Raw genomic sequence first — 19,498 nt, forward strand, 5'->3', positions numbered from 1 at the left:
AGCGGTGCTTCTAGGACATAATCTTTCTTGGCAGCTATGAGGATGATCCTCAGGTTCCGGACCCACTCCGTATAGTTACTGCCATCATCTTTCAGCTTGGTTTTCTCTAGGAACGCGTTGAAGTTGAGGGAAACATTAGCATGGGCCATTTGATCTACAAGACATATTGTAAAGATTTCAGACTAAGTTCATGATAATTAAGTTCATCTAATCAAATTATTCAATGAACTCCCACTCAGATCTAAGTGAAACATGATCCGAGTCAACTAGGCCTTATCCGATCATCACGTGAGACGGACTAGTCAACATCGGTGAACATCTTCATGTTGATCGTATCTTCTATATGACTTATGCTCGACCTTTCGGTCTTCCATGTTCCGAGGCCATGTCTGTACATGCTAGGCTCATCAAGTCAACCTAAGTGTATTGTGTGTGTAAATCTGGCTTACACCCGCTGTATTCGAACGTTAGAATCTATCACACCCGATCATCACGTGGTGCTTCGAAACAACGAACCTTCGCAACGGTGCACAGTTAGGGGGAACACTTTCTTGAAATTATGTGAGGGATCATCTTATTTAAGCTACCGTCGTTCTAAGCAAATAAGATGTAAAAACATGATAAACATCACATGCAATCAAATAGTGACATGATATGGTCAATATCATTTGCTCCTTTTGATCTCCATCTTCAGGGCGCCATGATCATCGTCACCGGCATGACACCATGATCTCTATCATCATGATCCCCATCATCGTGTCTTCATGAAGTCGTCTCGTCATCTATTACTTCTACTACTATGGCTAACGGTTTAGCAATAAAGTAAAGTAATTACATGACGTTTATGTTGACACGCAGGTCATAAATAAATTAAGACAACTCCTATGGTTCCTGCCGGTTGTCATACTCATCGACATGCAAGTCGTGATTCCTATTACAAGAACATGATCAATCTCATACATCACATATATCATTCATCACATCCTTTTGGCCATATCACATCACACGACATATGCTGCAAAAACAAGTTAGACGTCCTCTAATTGTTGGTTGCAAGTTTTTTACGTGGCTGCTATAGCTTTCTTAGCAAGAACGTTTCTTACCTACGCCAAAACCACAACGTGATATGCCAATTTCTATTTACCCTTCATAAGCACCCTTTTCATCGAATCTGATCCGACTAAAATGGGAGAGACAGACACCCGCTAGCCACCTTATGCAACTAGTGCATGTCAGCCGGTGGAACCAGTCTCACGTAAGCGTACGTGTAAGGTTGGTCCGGGCCGCTTCATCCCACGATGCCGCCGAATCAAGATAAGACTAGTAACGGCAAGTAAATTGACAATATCGACGCCCACAACTGCTTTGTGTTCTACTCGTGCATAGAAACTACGCATAGACCTAGCTCATGATGCCACTATTGGGTAACGTAGCAGAATTTTAAAATTTTCTACGCATCACCAAGATCAATCTATGGAGTTATCTAGCAACGAGGGAAAGGGGAGTGCATCTACATACCCTTGTAGATCACACGCGGAAGCGTTCAAGAGAACGAGGTTGATGGAGTCGTACTTGTCGTGATCCAAATCACCGATGATCGAGTGTCGAACAGACGGCACCTCCGCATTCAACACACGTACGGTTGGGAAGACGTCTCCTCCTTCTTGATCCAGCAAGGGGGAAGGGGAGGTTGATGGAGATCCAGCAGCACGACGGCGTGGTGGTGGAAGCAACAGTGTTCTCGGCAGGGCTTCGCCAAGCTCAGCGAGAGGGAGAGGTGTCACGGGAGGGAGAGGGAGGCGCCAGGGGCTAGGGTGCGGCTGCCCTCCCTCCCCCCACTATATATAGGGCCCCTAGGCGGGGCGCCGGCCCTAGAGATTGAATCTCAAGGGGGGGCGGCGGCCAAGGGGGGTGGCTTGCCCCCCACCCCTAGGGTTTCCAACCCTAGGCGCAGGGGGTGGCCCAAGGGGGGCGCACCAGGCCACCAGGGGCTGGTTCCCTTCCCCACTTCTGCCCATGGGGCCCTCCGGGATAGGTGGCCCCACCCGGTGGACCCCCGGGACTCTTCCGGTGGTCCCGGTACAATACCAGTGACCCCCGAAACTTTCCCGATGGCCGAAACTGGACTTCCTATATATAATTCTTCACCTCTGGACCATTTCGGAACTCCTCGTGACGTCCGGGATCTCATCCGGGACTCCGAAAAACTTTCAGGTTACCGCATACTAATATCTCTACAACCCTAGCGTCACCGAACCTTAAGTGTGTAGACCCTACGGGTTCGGGAGACACGCAGACATGACTGAGACGACTCTCCGGCCAATAACCAATAGCGGGATCTGGATACCCATGTTGGCTCCCACATGCTCCTCGATGATCTCATCGAATGAACCACGATGTCGAGGATTCAATCAATCATGTATACAATTCCCTTTGTCAATCGGTACGTTACTCGCCCGAGACTCGATTGTCGGTATCCCAATACCTCGTTCAATCTCGTTACCGGCAAGTCACTTTACTCGTACAGTAATGCATGATCCCGTGATCAACCACTTGGTCACATTGAGCTCATTATGATGATGCATTACCGAGTGGGCCCAGAGATACCTCTCCGTCAGACGGAGTGACAAATCCCAGTCTCGATTCGTGCCAACCCAACAGACACTTTCGGAGATACCCGTAGTGCACCTTTATAGTCACCCAGTTACGTTGTGACGTTTGGCACACCCAAAGCACTCCTACGGTATCCGGGAGTTGCACAATCTCATTGTCCAAGGAAATGATACTTGACATTCGGAAAAGCTCTAGCAAATGAACTACACGATCTTTGAGCTATGCTTAGGATTGAGTCTTGTCCATCACATCATTCTCCTAATGATGTGATCCCGTTATCAATGACATCTAATGTCCATAGTCAGGAAACCATGACTATCTTTTGATCAACGAGCTAGTCAACTAGAGGCTCACTGGGGACGTGTTGTGGTCTATGATTCACACATATATTACGATTTCCGAATAACACAATTATAGCATGAACAATAGATAATTATCATGAACAAGGAAATATAATAATAACCATTTTATTATTGCCTCTAGGGCATATTTCCAACACATAGTTTCCAATGGAATAACTTTCGGTGAAATGCATTAACATTTTGTTAGTTAAACCTATGGTTAAAATGTGACACTAAATACGACTAGTAAGTAAAGTACAGTAGCAGTACTAGTATACGTCGGTCAAATTATTCATCATGTCTTCACATTGAATTGATGACAACACGGTGCGCGTGAGGTGACACAAGAATCCCGTCGGCGTGTTCGGATATTATGGACTTCAGATGTGGACTACTACCATTTATTTGTCGAAATATTTCATCATTCACTTAAAATAGTCGATTTGATCATACATCGAGTACCATATAACTGGAATTAACCGATGCAACTCCAAGAAGGATTGGCCAATGCTGCCGACTGGCGTCAAGTTCGATCCCACGAATCAGGAGCTGATCGAGCACCTTGAGGCCAAAGTGAGTGCTGACAGCATGAGATCTCACCCTCTCATCGATTTGTTCATACCAACCGTCGACAGCGAGCACGGCATATGTTACACCCATCCTGAGAAACTTTCAGATAAGACACCGATCGGCCTTCTACTTGCACAAACATATTCCTTTGTTTATAGCTCTATTTTTCTTTTTAGATGCGGACCTAGTGAAGCAATTACAATTTGATAGTTAATAAAAAGTAAAACAAGTGACTGCAACATGCCAAAGATGTTATGAAAATGTCAACTACGTAGAATAAAACAGGTATTCGACAATACTGCATGCATCACACTGAGTGGCCTAAGCAAGCATTTCTTCCAGCGCAATTTCAAGACGTTCAAAAGGGGCACGTGTACGCGTCGCAAGATACAGTCGGAGCGCGGCATGCATGCGATGTGGCACAAGACCGGCAATATCTTGTACGTGATGGTCAATGGCCAGCAGATGGGCAGCAAAAAGGTTCTGGTGCTGCACACCAACAAGAACTTCGACCATTCCCGCAAAAAATATAAAAAAAGAACTTCGACCAGTAGAGGACCAACTGGGTGATGCACCAGTACCACCTCAGGGACCTGGGACAAGAGAAGGAGCAGAAGCTGGTCTTCTGCAAGATTTTCTACCAGACGAACACTAGGGCCAGGACTACAAAAATTATAAGTTAGTTTGGTATTGGTACTTGTACTGCCTCGTCGTCCGCAAGTTGGTATTGCTGTTAACGATCTTTCGATATGAACTTGGAATTTGCTTTCAACCATCATGCCGAGGATCGACGTGGATATAAAGCTGAATCATTTGTTTTGAAACGAATTTTTAGGCACCTGATTTTTATTTGATGGGTAGCATAAGCACCTGCCGCTCGAATTCCCAGTTCTCCAATTTTTCCGAAACAAGTGCATGCACTTATTATCATGATGAAAAAACAATATACCTGCTGCATCCCAGTTATCAGTCTGTACTTGCAGAATTCTCTTGTTTATTGAGCAGGTATATTGTTTTTTCAGGTCAAGCAAGTTTCAACTGGGTTATAGACTGCCTAGGCTTGGTTTTATTTTTAACAGGCCTAACCCATGACGACAACGAGGCACGAAGATCCAGCAGGTATCTACTGGCCTCTGGCCCGCCAGTGTTAGTTATATTTTGTCTTACAACACATCCGCAGGCCGTTTTATTAGTGAATCAAATACACAGCCCAGTTCTATTTTCCTCTTGAAACGCCATGTCCTACTTCCGATTTCTAATCTCTACCTATAGTTTTACTAGTTCATATACACGTATCATTATATTGAAAATACATAAAATTCCCTTTTCATATTACATCCTTATTTTTGTTGTTGTTTTCCCTCCCAACGCTAATTTTTTTACCGCTGGTTTTCCCTTAAACCAACTTAATTTTCCCATGTCTTATTTGCTTAAAAACAAAACGATTTTTTTGACAAATCAATAAGTTATTAAAAAATGTTTATTTGGGATTACAACAGTTCAGACTCCACCAAAATATACAAAATAAGGTTGAACTTTTTAACCATGGTCCTCGGCAGAAAATGGGTTGTAATAAATTACTTAAGAATTAGCAAATGGGCTGCAAATTATTAAAAAAATAGCAAATGGGCTCTATGTTGTCTACCACAGATTTGGAGGCTGACTTGTGGGCCTACTAAGTTCATGCATACACAAGGTTTTTTCAAAAAAAAAACTTAGTCAACAATCAACTCTACAACGTCAGACCGTTAGGTGTCAATCTAACGGCAATCGTGCTTCTTCAGTCTCTGATCTTTCTGCTCCAGCCGCCCAAACCAGCGCCGGCGGAACCGCCTGCTCCCGCCTCCCGTGGTCGGCTGTGCTGCCGGGGAGGCCTCACAGCCCCACCATACTCGCATCCCTGGCCTGGCTACCCCTCTATGCACCCACAGCTTCTGTTATTTTTCGGCGACGGCAGCCGAACCAGTCAACCCTCGTACTCCTCATCGCGTGGGCAGCCACTGTCGTGTCTTCCCGAGCTCCGTGTCGTTCCCTTCGTAGGCCTCGTCGTTGTCCATCGCCTTGGTACTCTCGGTGCGGCGTGGTCAACGAACGATATCCATCGGAAGTGGACTGTACGTGGAGAGGCTGACAGTTGGGTCCACAGCCGCACACAAGGAAATGTCTTCATATTACGCGCAAAATAATGATTGCTCCACCTGACATCTGGGACCAACCAAAAGGGCCTCTGTATTTCATGAAAAAAACGTTCCAGCCACAGACAGCTCAGACCCACCAGGTATATCTTGCACGCAAGGAAGTGCTTCCTTATTACACAAAAAAATAAATACTCCCCCTGCTAGCTAGGATCCGACATAATAGGAGGCTGACATGTGGGGCTACTAAGTTGACGGGGATGGAGGGCTTTGTCAACTTAGTCAGTATGAACGTTTCTAGCTCCAGTGACCGTACGATGTCCATCCAACGGCCATAGTGCTTCTTCAACCTCTGGTCTTCTTGCTCCAGCCGCCCAAACAAGCGTCGACCGTGCCGCCTGCTCCTGCCTCCCGTGGCCGGCTGTGCTACCACCAATGGCCATGCCTTCCCTCTATACTCACCCACACCTCATGTTATTCTTCGGCGACGGCAGCCTCATTCCACAGCCGAAGCAGTCAACCCACGTACTCCCCTCCGCTTGGGCATCCACTGCCGCCTCTTCCCGGGCTCCGCATCGTCCCCTTCCTAGGCCTCGCCGTCGTCCACTGCCCTGGTGCTCTCGACGCATCGTGGTTAATGTGGTCAACGAACGACTTTCATCGGAAGAGTACTGTACGTGGAGAGGCTGATAGCTGGGTCCACGGCCGCAGCAAGGAAATGTGTCCTTATTACACGCAAAATAATGATTCCTCCACCTGACAGCAGGGACCCACCAGACGGGCCAATGTATTTTGCGGAAAAAAAACGTTTCCCCCTTAACTGTTGGGACCCACCAGCTACATCTTCGCACGCAAGGAAGTGCGTCCATATTACGGGCAAAAAAAATGATTTGTCCCCCTGACTGCTGGGACCCACCAGCTACATCTTCGCACGCAAAGTAGTGTCTGCCAGTCGGGACCCACCTGATCAAAGCGTACGTAGCGTTGTCATTCTGGTGGCGAACGTGTACGCACGTACTAGTCAATCGGTCTGTCTGCAGGCTGCAGCGATGAACCGTGGATGTGTAAGGAATGGCACATGTCGTAGTAGAGGCGCGCATGTAGCATGTACACGTACGTACAGCGGCTAGGGTGCAAGAAAGAAAATACGGCCACGTACATACATACAGGCGGGCTCTCGAACGCCTACTCGCGCATATATATATATATATATATATATATATATATATATATATATATATATATATATATATATATATATATATATATACAGACGGCCAAGGCTTGTGTACATGGAGAGGCAACGAACGGCAGCAACGGCGTCCTCTTCATCGGGCAGCGAACCAGCTGGTCGGAACGGAGAAACAGCGTCATGTTCATCTGGAGGCAACCGACTAGGTCGGAATACATCGTGTTCAACGGGAGCCAACCGTCTTGGATGGAACAGGAGATGGAAACGAGGCCTGGCGTAACGCAGACCGAAGGAAAACAGTCTTGTGTTCGACCAACCACGGTCGAAACGGGATCCTATTCATCGGGAGGGGCCTGGCGTACCGCAAAACGGAGGAAACGGACCTCATATGGTCAAAACGGGGTCCTGTTGATCGGGAGGGGTGTGGCGTACCGCAAAACGGAGGAAACGGACTTGTGTTGGAGCGCTATGGTCGAAACAGGGGTCCTGTTCATCGGGAGGGGTGTGGCATACCGCAAAATGGGACGCCGCGGGATATTGTTCATCTCCACCGTCGACCTCCTCCAGCCTCCACGGGCTCCTGTTCATCCACCGTCGACCTCCTCCAGTCTCCACCTGCGACTGTTCATCCAGCCTCCACTGCGCGCTCCTCCACCGGCTACTGTTCAACCAACCCTCTCCATAGGGTCCTGTTCAACCATCCCTCCACGGGCTACTGTTCATCCAGCCTCCACCGACTACTGTTCATCCAGCCTCCACCGGCTTGATCGATTGGGGTATTGTTTATCCAACGGCAACGGCCTCTACTACCACAGGGTCATGTTGATCCAACCCCCCACCGGGAACTGTTCATCCAAACCCCCTCAACAACGCTCATTGTTCATCAAGGGAAGGAGGCAGCAGTGTTCGATTGGCTTCAGTTAGCAACAGTAGCGAAGGAATCACTCGGGTTCAATTAACAGTAAGGGATCAATCAATCGCTTGGGTTCAGTAACGTGTAGCTTGCAGTGCAATCGCTTAGAGCCCAATGCCTCGCTCGGGTTCAATTAGAGCCCAGCGCCTCGCACACACACGCGTACGTACGAGAGAAACACGCATCGCTCGGCCCCCGACCACCCACCGTAACCGGGAACTCTCTGATATTTTCCGTGCCCTCGCTTCTACCACGGTTTTTTCCGTCATGGGCGGCCCAAAGAATGTCATGCAGCCGCGTCTCCAGCCCGCCCAAGACAAAAATCCCATTTTCTGTCATGATTTTTTGTCATAGAAGTAGGACCCCACCACATCTATGATGATACCGGGTTTTGTCACAATTATCGTCATAGAAGTGTCATAAGTATGTCAAATTTTTTTTTCGTTCGGCCCAAAATGTCATGGATGTGTCTTTTTTTAGTGATTTGGTGATCCAGTAAGAACCAATGCCAAGCACGTGAATCTAGACAAAACATTTAAATGAAGCAACCTCATGAATCCATGAAAGAGTTTAGTTGCTAATTCATTAAATGAAGGGAGCTTAGCTACAACAAGTTAAACACCTGTATGCATTGGGGACTATAGTCACTAAATTTTGTTTTTGCAAATATGGCGGCATGTGTAGCCGTGCATACAATCATTTGACTTTTTTCTTGGGAATAGCTGACCACGCCTGCTATGTGGTTGACTAGTACAAATAAGTTCAAAAGAGAAATAACAATGTGACATGGGATAAGCAATCCGAATAATTCAAAAAAAAAGAATATTAAAAGAGAAATAAAATATAGAATCGTTGGGTGCACGTGCACCCACATCCTAGACGAAAGCTACTCCCTTCGTCTGAAAAATACTTGTCATCAAAATGGATAAAAAAGGATGCATCTAGAACTAAAATACATCTAGATACATCCTCTTTTATTCATTTTGATGACAAGTATTTCTGGACGAAGAAAGTATAAAGGAAGCAACATGATGGTCAAAGTTGAATTTTTGAAAGATTGCGCCTTATTTATTGAGATGGAAGGAGCATTGCACATTGGACAACGCCCGCATTTTAGAACTTCAACATATGCATCAGCGAACGCAGAGCTAAACGAAGGTGAAAAAACAGCAGAGGGTGTGCTAAGCCAAGAGTTGCGGCGGCAGTGGCGGAGCCGGCGCCCGGCGTGCCTGGGCAGTTGCCCGGGCTCGCTAGCTAGCCACCAGCTACGATGGTCCCATTATAGCGCAAAAAATCATCACTGAATCGTGTTTTACCCGGGCAGCTGGGCCGGTTATCGCTAGTTAATTAGCTAATGGCCTTCTTTAATGTTCGGTGAGACAAGCCTAGGTTATATATTACTCTGTAAACAATGTAAATTAGTGATCTAAAATATCTTATATTTATCTACGGATGGAGTAGTTCACTTTGAAATTACATTTCTATGACTATCATGTTCATCATTTTACTTCATTATTATTAATGTAGATTTGTGATAAATGATTTCAGTGCTATTTTATATGTTGTGTATCTGAACCAACATCTTTTTACTGGTTGACATTTTCGGAAACCGACTAGTTACAGAATATTTCCTCGGACCATAATTTTTGTTTGCTACACACGTTCAGGTAGTGTCAAATAGAACCCATATGCATATTGTAATACAACATAGCGCGTAACTCAGTGAAAGTGCTTCTGAGGTCACGGGATCGACTACCAATCTTGCCAGCTTGCTTTTGATTTCAACGTTGCTAGCATTTTAGAATATATGGCCGGAATGGTTTAGGGACGACTCAAACCTCATTTAAATACTTTTAGGTAAACTCTGTTTTTTCTCGAAAACCGGTTCTTGCAACCCCTACCGGGAAAACCGGTAGCAAGGAAAAAATTTGACCCGAACACCTGATTTCAATTATCAAATTAGACACTTAGGTTTAAACTTGCCCAGGCTTCACAAAATTCCTGGCTCCGCCCCTATGCGGCGGCAAAGTGACCAGCGACCAGACGATCTATTTTGTTTGATTATGAAGTCTATCTTCATGTGAAGTTCACAGTGCTATAATTAGAGCATCTATAGCCGATCGCTTCAAACCCGTGTGAAACGCATGGGTGGGTGGGGCTGTCAGTGACCGGTCACAAAAACCGACCCACTCGGGCGCCTTAAACCGTTCTCAAATGCCCGGGCTGATTGGCACCCCTCATATCTAGCCCAAACATGAGGCGTATATGGAGCTTCTCGGGCGCGTCCGTCATGTTGAATCCAGCCCACGCTGGCCCACTCGATCCAGTTACAAACCAAACCCTGGCCACTTCACTCCACTCCCATCTGCCACCCAAGCTCCCATCCGCGATCTCCGGCCTTCTCCGACATGGCGGGCAGCGGATCCGACGATGACCGGTACAGATCCGTCGATTGGGGTGTCGTCTGATACGTCCATTTTGCATCATGCTTTTATATCGATATTTATTGCATTATGGGATGTTATTACACATTATGTCACAATACTTATGCGTATTCTCTCTTATTTTACAAGGTTTACATAAAGAGGGAGAATGCCGACAGCTGGGATTCTGGGCTGGAAAAGGAGCAAATATTAGAGACCTATTCTGCACAGCTCCAAAAGTCCTGAAACTTCACGGAAGTCATTTCAGAATATATAAAAAATACTGAGTGCAAGAAGTTCCAGAGGGGGGCCACACCCTGGCCACGAGGGTGGGGGCGCGCCCTAACCCCCTGGGCGCGCCCCTTGCCTCGTGGGCCCCCTGGTGGCCCTCTGATGCCCATCTTCTTCTATATTGAGTCTTTCGATGAGAAAAAAAATCATAAGCAAGCTTTTGGGACGAGACTCCGCCGCCACGGGGCGGAACCTTGGTGAAACCAATCTAGGGCTTTGGCGGAGCTGTTCTGCCGGGAACACTTCCCTCCGGGAGGGGAAAATCATCGCCATTGTCATCACCAACGATCCTCTCATCGAGAGGGGGTCAATCTCCATCAACATCTTCACCAGCACCATCTCCTCTGAAACCCTAGTTCATCTCTTGTATCCAATTCTTGTGTCTGAGTCTGGGATTGGTACCTGTGGGTTGCTAGTAGTGTTGATTACTCCTTGTAGTTGATGCTAGTTGGTTTATTTGGTGGAAGATCATATGTTCAGATCCTATATGCATATTAATACTCCTCTGATTATGAACATGAATATGCTTTGTGAGTAGTTACGTTTGTTCCCGAGGACATGGGAGAAGTCTTGCTATTAGTAGTCATGTGAATTTGGTATTCGTTCAATATTTTGATGAGATGTATGTTGTCTCTCGTCTAGTGGTGTTATGTGAACGTTGACTACATGACACTTCACCATTATTTGGGCCTAGAGGAAGGCATTGGTAAGTAATAAGTAGATGATTGGTTGCTAGAGTGACAGAAGTTTAAACCCTAGTTTATGTGTTGCTTCGTAAGGGGCTGATTTGGATCCACATGTTTCATGCTATGGTTAGATTTACCTTAATACTTTTGTTGTAGTTGCGGATGCTTGCAATAGAGGTTAATCATAAGTGGGATGCTTTTCCAAGTAAGGACAACACCCAAGCACCGGTCCACCCACATATCAGATTATCAAAGTACCAAACGCGAATCATATGATCGTGATGAAACCTAGCTTGACGATAATTCCCATGTGTCCTTGGGAGCGCTTTTATCTATATAAGAATTTGTCCAGGATTGTGCTTTGCTAAAAAAAGGATTGGGCCACCTTGCTGCACTTTATTTACTTTTGTTACTTGTTGCTCGTTACAAATTATCTTATCACAAAACTATTTGTTACTTATAATTTCAGTGCTTGCAGAGAATACCTTGCTGAAAACCGCTTATCATTTCCTTCTGCTCCTCATTGGGTTCGGCACTCTTACTTATCGAAAGGACTACAATAGATCCTCTATACTAGTGGGTCATCAAGACTCTTTTCTGGCGTCGTTGCCGGGGAGTGAAGCGCCTTTGGTAGGTGGAATTTGGTAAGGAAAAATTTATATAGTGTGCTGAAATTTACTGTCACTTGTTACTATGGAAAGTAATCCTCTGAGGGGCTTGTTCGGGGTATCTTCACCCCGACCAGTAGAGCAAAGTGTTGCTCCTCAATCTACTGAACCTACTGAAAATGAAAATGTCTGCTTTGAAATTCCTTCGGGTATGATAGAAAAACTGCTAGCTAATCCTTTTGCAAGAGATGGAACATTACATCCTGATGAGCACCTAATATATGTGGATGAAGTTTGTGGATTATTTAAGCTTGCAGGTATGCCCGATGATGTTATCAAGAAGAAGGTCTTCCCTTTATCTTTGGAGGGAGATGCATTGACATGGTATAGGCTATGTGATGATATGGGATCATGGAACTACAAACGATTGAAATTGGAATTTCATCAGAAGTTTTATCCTATTCATCTTGTTCATCGTGATTGCAATTATATATATAATTTTTGGCCTTGCGAAGGAGAAAGCATCGCTCAAGCTTGGGGGGGGGGGGGCTTAAATCAATGTTATATTCATGCCCCAATCATGAGCTCTCAAGAGAAATGATTATCCAAAAAATTTATGCTCGGCTTTCTAATAACAATCGCACCATGCTCGATACTTCTTGTGCTGACTCTTTTATGATGAAGACTATTGAATTCAAATGGGATTTATTGGAAATAATTAAACGCAACTCTGAAGATTGGGATCTCGATGAAGGTAAGGAGTCAGCTATGACACCTAAGTTTGATTGTGTTAAATCTTTTATGGATACCAATGTTTTCCGTAAATTTAGCACTAAATATGGACTTGACTCTGAGATAGTAGCTTCTTTCTGTGAATCTTTTCCTAATCATGTTGATCTCTCTAAGGAGAAGTGGTTTAAATATCATCCTCCCATTGAAGTAAAAGTAGTTTCACCTATTAAAGTTGAAGAAAAAACTGTCACTTATAATGATCCTATTATTCCTACTGCTTATGTTGAGAAACCACCTTTTCCTGTTAGGATAAAAGATCATGCTAAAGCTTCAACTGTGGTTCGTAAAAGCAATATTAGAACCTATACACCTCCTGAGCAAGTTAAAGTTGAACCTAATATTGCTATTGTTAAGGATCCCTTGGCTGATAATATTGATGGGTATGTTATTTATTTCTGTGCTGAAACTGCTAGAATTGCTAAACCTTGTGCTAAAGATAAACATAGACCTGTGGTAGGCATGCCTGTTATTTCTGTTAAAATAGAATATCATTGTTATCATGGCTTGTGTGATATGGGTGCTAGTGCTAGTGCAATACCTATTGACTTATACAAAGAAATTATGCATGATATTGCACCTGCTGAGTTAGAAGAAATTGATGTCACCATTAAACTTGTCAATAGAGATACTATTTCACCAATGGGAATTGTTAGAGATGTTGAAGTCTTGTGTGGGAAAACTAAATATCCTGTTGATTCTCTTGTTCTTGGTTCCCCACAAGATAGCTTTTGTCCCATTATATTTGGTAGACCCTTCTTAAACACTGTTAATGCTAGGATAGACTACAAAAAGGATATTATTACTATTGGTTTAGGTGATATGTATCATGAGTTCAACTTTTCTAAATTTCATAGACAACACCGTGAAGAAGAATTACCTAGTAAAGATGAAATCATTGATCTTGCTTCTATTGCCGTACCTCCTAGTGATCCTTTAGAACAATATTTGCTAGACCATGAAAATGATATGTATATGAATTAAATAAGGGAAATAGATGAAGTGTTCTTTAAACAGGGACCTATTCTGAAACACAACTTGCCTGTTGAAATCTTAGGGGATCCTCCTCCACCCAAGGGTGATCCCGTGTTTGAGCTTAAACCATTGCCTGATACTCTTAAATATGCTTATCTTGATGAAAAGATGATATATCTTGTTATTATTAGTGCTAACCTTTCAGAGAATGAGGAAGAAAAATTATTTAAAACTCTGAAAAAGCACCGTGCTGCTATTGGATATACTCTTGATGATCTTAAGGGCATTAGTCCCACTCTATGTCAACACAAAATAAATTTGGAAAAAGATGCCAAACCAGTTATTGACCACCAACGATGACTGAATCCTAAGATGAAAGAAGTGGTAAGAAAAGAAATACTAAAGCTCCTTGAGGCAGGTATAATTTATCCCGTTGTTGATAGTCAATGGGTAAGTCCTGTCCATTGTGTTCCTAAGAAGGGAGGTATTACTGTTGTTCCTAATGATAAAGATGAATTGATTCCGCCCCTGTTCAAGAATTCATCCGATTAACAAGTTAACTTACCGATTAATCCCTACTCATAAGGTCACCGAGTAGCCGATAAACTGATAAATCGTTCGATTAATTGATTAAATGGCTGATTAACTTGCCGATTAGCCCATTAATCCCCTACTCGCCAGCCAATCGAGCAGTTACCAGTTAACGATTTCCTCAACAATGGATTCCGACAAGAATTATTACAGGTTATAGGATGGTAATTGATTTCCGCAAATTAAATAAGGCTACTAAAAAGATCATTACCCCTTACCTTTTATTGATCAAATGCTAGAAAGACTATCCAAACATACACATTTTTGCTTTCTAGATGGTTATTCTGGTTTCTCCCAAATACCTGTGTCAGCTGATGATCAGTCTAAAACCTCTTTTACTTGCCCTTTCGGTACTTTTGCTTATAGACGTATGCCTTTTGGTTTATGTAATGCACCTGCTACCTTTCAAAGATGCATGATGGCTATATTTTTTGATTTTTGTGAAAAGATATGTGAGTTATTCATGGATGATTTCTCCGTTTATGGATCCTCTTTTGATGATTGCTTAAGCAACCCTGATGGAGTTTTGCAGAGATGTGAAGAAACTAACCTTGTCTTGAATTGGGAGAAATGCCACTTTATGGTTAATGAAGGTATTGTCTTGGGGCACAAAATTTCTGAAAGAGGCATTGAACTTGATAAAGCTAAAGTTGATGCTATTGAAAAGATGTCGTGTCCCAAGGACATCAAAGGTATAAGAAGTTTCCTTGGTCATGCCGGCTTTTATAGGAGGTTCATTAAGGACTTCTCAAAAATTTCTCGGCCTCTGACTAATTTATTACAAAAATATATACCGTTCGTCTTTGATGATGATTGTGTAGAAGCATTTGAAATACTTAAGAAAGCATTAATCTCTGCACCTATCGTTCAGCCACCTGATTGGAATTTACCTTTTGAAATTATGTGCGGTGCTAGTGATTATGCTATAGGTGCTGTTCTAAGGCAAAGAGTTGATAAGAAATTAAATGTTATTCAATATTCTAGTAAAACTCTAGACAATGCCCAGAGAAATCATGCTACTACTGAAAAAGAATTCTTAGCAGTTGTATTTGCTTGTGATAAGTTCAGACCTTATATTGTTGATTCTAAAGTAACTATTCACACTGATCATGCTGCTATTAAATATCTTATGGAAAAGAAAGATGCTAAACCTAGACTCATTAGATGGGTTCTCTTACTAAAAGAATTTGATTTGCACATTATTGATAGAAAGGGAGCTGAGAACCCCGTTGCAGATAAATTGTCTAGGTTAGAAAATGTTCTTGATGACCCACTACCTATTGATGATATCTTTTCTGATGAACAACTAAATGTCATAAATGCTTCTCATACTGCTCCATGCTATGCTGATTATGCTAATTACATTGTTGCTAAATTTATACCACCTAGCTTCACATACCAGCAAAAGAAAAAGTTTTTCTATGATTTAAGACACTAATTTTGGGATGACCCACATCTCTATAAAGAAGGAGTAGATGGTGCTATTAGACGTTGTATACCTGAGCATGAATAGGAACAGATCCTATGCAAGTCTCACTCCGAAGCTTATGGAGGACACCACGCTGGAGATAGAACTGCACATAAGGTATTGCAATCCGGTTTTTATTGGCCTACTCTCTTCAAGGATGCCCGTAAGTTTGTCTTATCTTGTGATGAATGTCAAAAAATTGGTAATATTAGTAGACGTCAAGAAATGCCTATGAATTATTCACTTGTTATGGAACCATTTGATGTTTGGGACTTTGATTATATGGGGCCGTTTCCTTCCTCTAATGGATATACACATATTTTAGTTGATGTTGATTACGTTACTAAGTGGGTAGAAGCTATTCCAACTAGTAGTGCTGATCATAACACCTCTATTAAGATGCTTAAAGAAGTTATTTTTCCGAGGTTTGGAGTCCCTAGATATCTAATGACTGATGGTGGTTCACATTTTATTCATGATGCTTTCCGTAAAATGCTTGCTAAGTATGATGTTAATCATAGAATTGCATCTTCTTATCACCCACAGTCTAGTGGTCAAGTAGAATTAAGTAATAGAGAACTCAAATTAATTTTGCAAAAGATTGTTAATAGATATAGAAAGAATTGGTCCAAGAAACTTGATCATGCATTATGGGCCTATAGAACTGCATATAAAAATCCTATGAGCGCTTTTCTCTATATAAGAATTTGTCCAGGCTTGTCCTTTGCTACAAAAAGGATTGGGCCACTTTGTTGCACTTTATTTACTTTTGTTACTTGTTGCTCGTTACAAGTTATCTTATCACAAAACTATCTGATATCTATAATTTCAGTGCTTGCAGAGAATACCTTGCTGAAAACCGCTTATCATTTCGTTCTGCTCCTCGTTGGGTTCGACACTCTTACTTATCGAAAGGACTACGATAGATCCCCTATACTTGTGGGTCATCATCGTCCCGTGCGGTTTGGAGGAGGCAATGGTCATCCGCGTTGCACTCCGCCGCTCCCGGCAGGACAACGCCCGACCGACAGCGGGATCTGTCCGGCGCGAGTCCATGGCGTCGGTGCATGCGCTCGGATCCTTCGGCACTAGATCATCGCGGGCCTCTTGAGAGCTTTCCAATCTCCCTTTCCCCATCACTGGTCCACCCGAGTATGAGTCCTACCTGGATCAGTGTGCCCGACGTGGGTTGGGGAGGACGAGGGCGGCCGACGCCTGCTTCGCTGCCGGCATGGCAGCGGCGGAGGCGGCTGATATGACGGCGCGTGCGACCGTAGAGGAGGAAGCAATCCGCTCCCGCATTGTAAAGAAGCAACAACAGAGAAATACGCGCGCCTTTGCTCGAGAGCAGAATCAGGCGGTCTGTGCCATGGCCGGATTGCCCCCAAGGAAGAGAAGGAGGACAACGACGGTGATGAGCAGATTCGGCTCAATCCATAGTGTGTCTTCGACCGCTACTTCTGCGAGAAGGACGGCAAGGGCGTCGGAAAGGGCACGGGCAATCGTGGGTGATCTTCTCCATAACTAGCATGTAGGATAAACATGCCAAAATTTGATAGTCCGATGACATGTCTTGATGTAGTAGCCGGACGACTTGTGTAATACATAGTTTACATAGTTGCTTGAATTTATATGAATTTGAGGTTTGTTAATTGAGGCGTCCGGTTGTGAGAAGCAAAATTTAAGACTTGACTCATCAGTGTCCCCGGACGCGTCCGGACACATCCATGGACGTTTGAGGGGCCGGATTTGTCATGTCCGGCTGTAGACGCTCTTATACTATGTTCATATATGCACAAGGAGGGTTTTGACGATGAGCAGAAGAGGCCACCCTCCCAATACCCTGGAGTTTCAGGAGTTGAGTTCTGAGACGGTTTTTCGAAGATCAAGTTTTCAGGATCGATTATTCCTGCCCTTAAATTGCACGGTCAGTTATATGGTTCTCAATCGATCTCGTTCTGTAAGCTCCACCAGGCGCCGAATTTCAAACGTCTTTCACGAGCCCGGAGCACCGTGCACCTATCAGTGTGCCCCTCTTTCACGTGGAACTTAGCGTCGTCTAGCGCGAGAAAACGACGAGGTCCGCGGAGGCAAATGCCGGCTTTCGCAGGCGAAACAGCCCGCCCGGAAGACAAATCAAACTCTACTAATCTGTCCACGCGTCTGGCCGTCGTCGCGCACCATGAAAATTGTGTGCCACACTTGCCGAACGTACGTGGCCTGTCGTCCAAAATATCCATGCATCCATCTGCCCACCCGTAGCAAGCTTTGAATCCGACGTCGTCGTCCACGGCGGCGCCAGGGGTCCCGATCGACACGCACGCACCCTCGTCATTCTTCGTGCGTTTCTGCTTGCGACGTTGGTGGTCTTTGTCACCCACGGATATCATATGTTGTTGTATACTCTCGAGTGGCACGGATATCATATGTTGTTGTATGCTCCCACACCATTGTGTCTAGAAACATTGGCGTCCCCGGCCAAACTCCCCCACAACCGTCGCTCATCGTCGTGCTGCCCGGCCCGTACGTCTATTATTGGAATGGAGAGAAGAAGAAGAAGAAGAAGAAGAAGAAGAAGAAGAAGAAGAAGAAGAAACGTATGAAACTATGAATGGCCCGACAGCCAAATGCGGAAAATTATTGCCACATAAAACACGAGCATGAACATATCGCCCAAAGAAAACACACGGAACACGAGCGGTGCCTCTTCTTATCAATCAGGACACCAAAAGCTAATTGGTCTTGTTGTGGCCGCGTCCCCTCTCTGATTGATACGCCTCCTACCATTTTCAGGGAAAAAATAATTATAAGCTTAGCTAGAGAGGATCTAGGTAGGCTGCACCATTATATGCAGAATTGAAAGCAGGGAGGCAGGCAGGCGGAAAGCAAGCAGTTCGAATACAGTTCTTCTACCACAACCAATTAGCCCAGGATGCCGGAACAAAACAACAAGTCCCGTCTCATCGACAGTAGTTAACAGTTAATCCACACTGTGCCATTATCAGTCACACCTATCGACCTTCAGCTCCACAAAAACGACTTTTAGGGGGCAGGCATAGCAGCGGAGAAGAGACCGGAGAGTGGTCTGCGTCCACTCAGTAGTACTAATTGTTTAACCATTTTCACGTCGGCTTCTCCAGAGACGTCCAGACGGGCACGTACTACGTAGGCGCGCATGCAGGGCGGCAGAAAGGCGACCGAGGCGAGGCGAGGCGACGGAGATCACGACGCATTATTTTGGTGTCGTGTTGAGATCTGCGAATGACCAATCGGATGGACGTGAGGCTCTGATCTGACGACGGACTTGACCACTCGATTTTCATTTCGGGAGGGGAGGCAGACAGGCATGCATGCATGCATGCAGTGATTATGATGCACGGCAGTGACCTACCTATGCTGCCTGCCTGCTGCCTTGCCTGTGGCTGCCAGGGGGCATCGTGCTTTACGGGAACCCAACACCAGAAACCTGCTCGTCTCCGTGACGTGATCGATCAAGCCTACTGTCACGTAGTAGCGGCTGTTTCCGTTAGTTCTGTCTTTGTTTTTGTTGATCCCCATTCCCGTCATTTTTTATATTTTTTTCGCATAATTTGTATTACTTTTGTAAAAGAATGTTGAAACCCCTGTCACCGTATCATCGCGCCGAACACAGTTAATTTTAGTATAGTTGATGCAGGGCGACAAAGCCGAAAACATCAATAAACAGATAGAAAAACATAGCCAACCACGAGTGAATCGTTATAAGACATTACCTCCCAAAAAAAAAGAATCATTATAAGATATCAAATTAAGACGTATGGCTAGGTTAACTTCCTCCATAGCAACTACTCAAAGAGGAATAACCACCCTCGTATTGTCGTAGCCACATCCAAATGAAATGTCCTGCATAAGGATTTTCATCCG

This window comes from Triticum aestivum, chromosome 3A (assembly GCF_018294505.1).
Source record: "Triticum aestivum cultivar Chinese Spring chromosome 3A, IWGSC CS RefSeq v2.1, whole genome shotgun sequence".
NCBI classification, from domain to species: Eukaryota; Viridiplantae; Streptophyta; class Magnoliopsida; order Poales; family Poaceae; genus Triticum; species Triticum aestivum.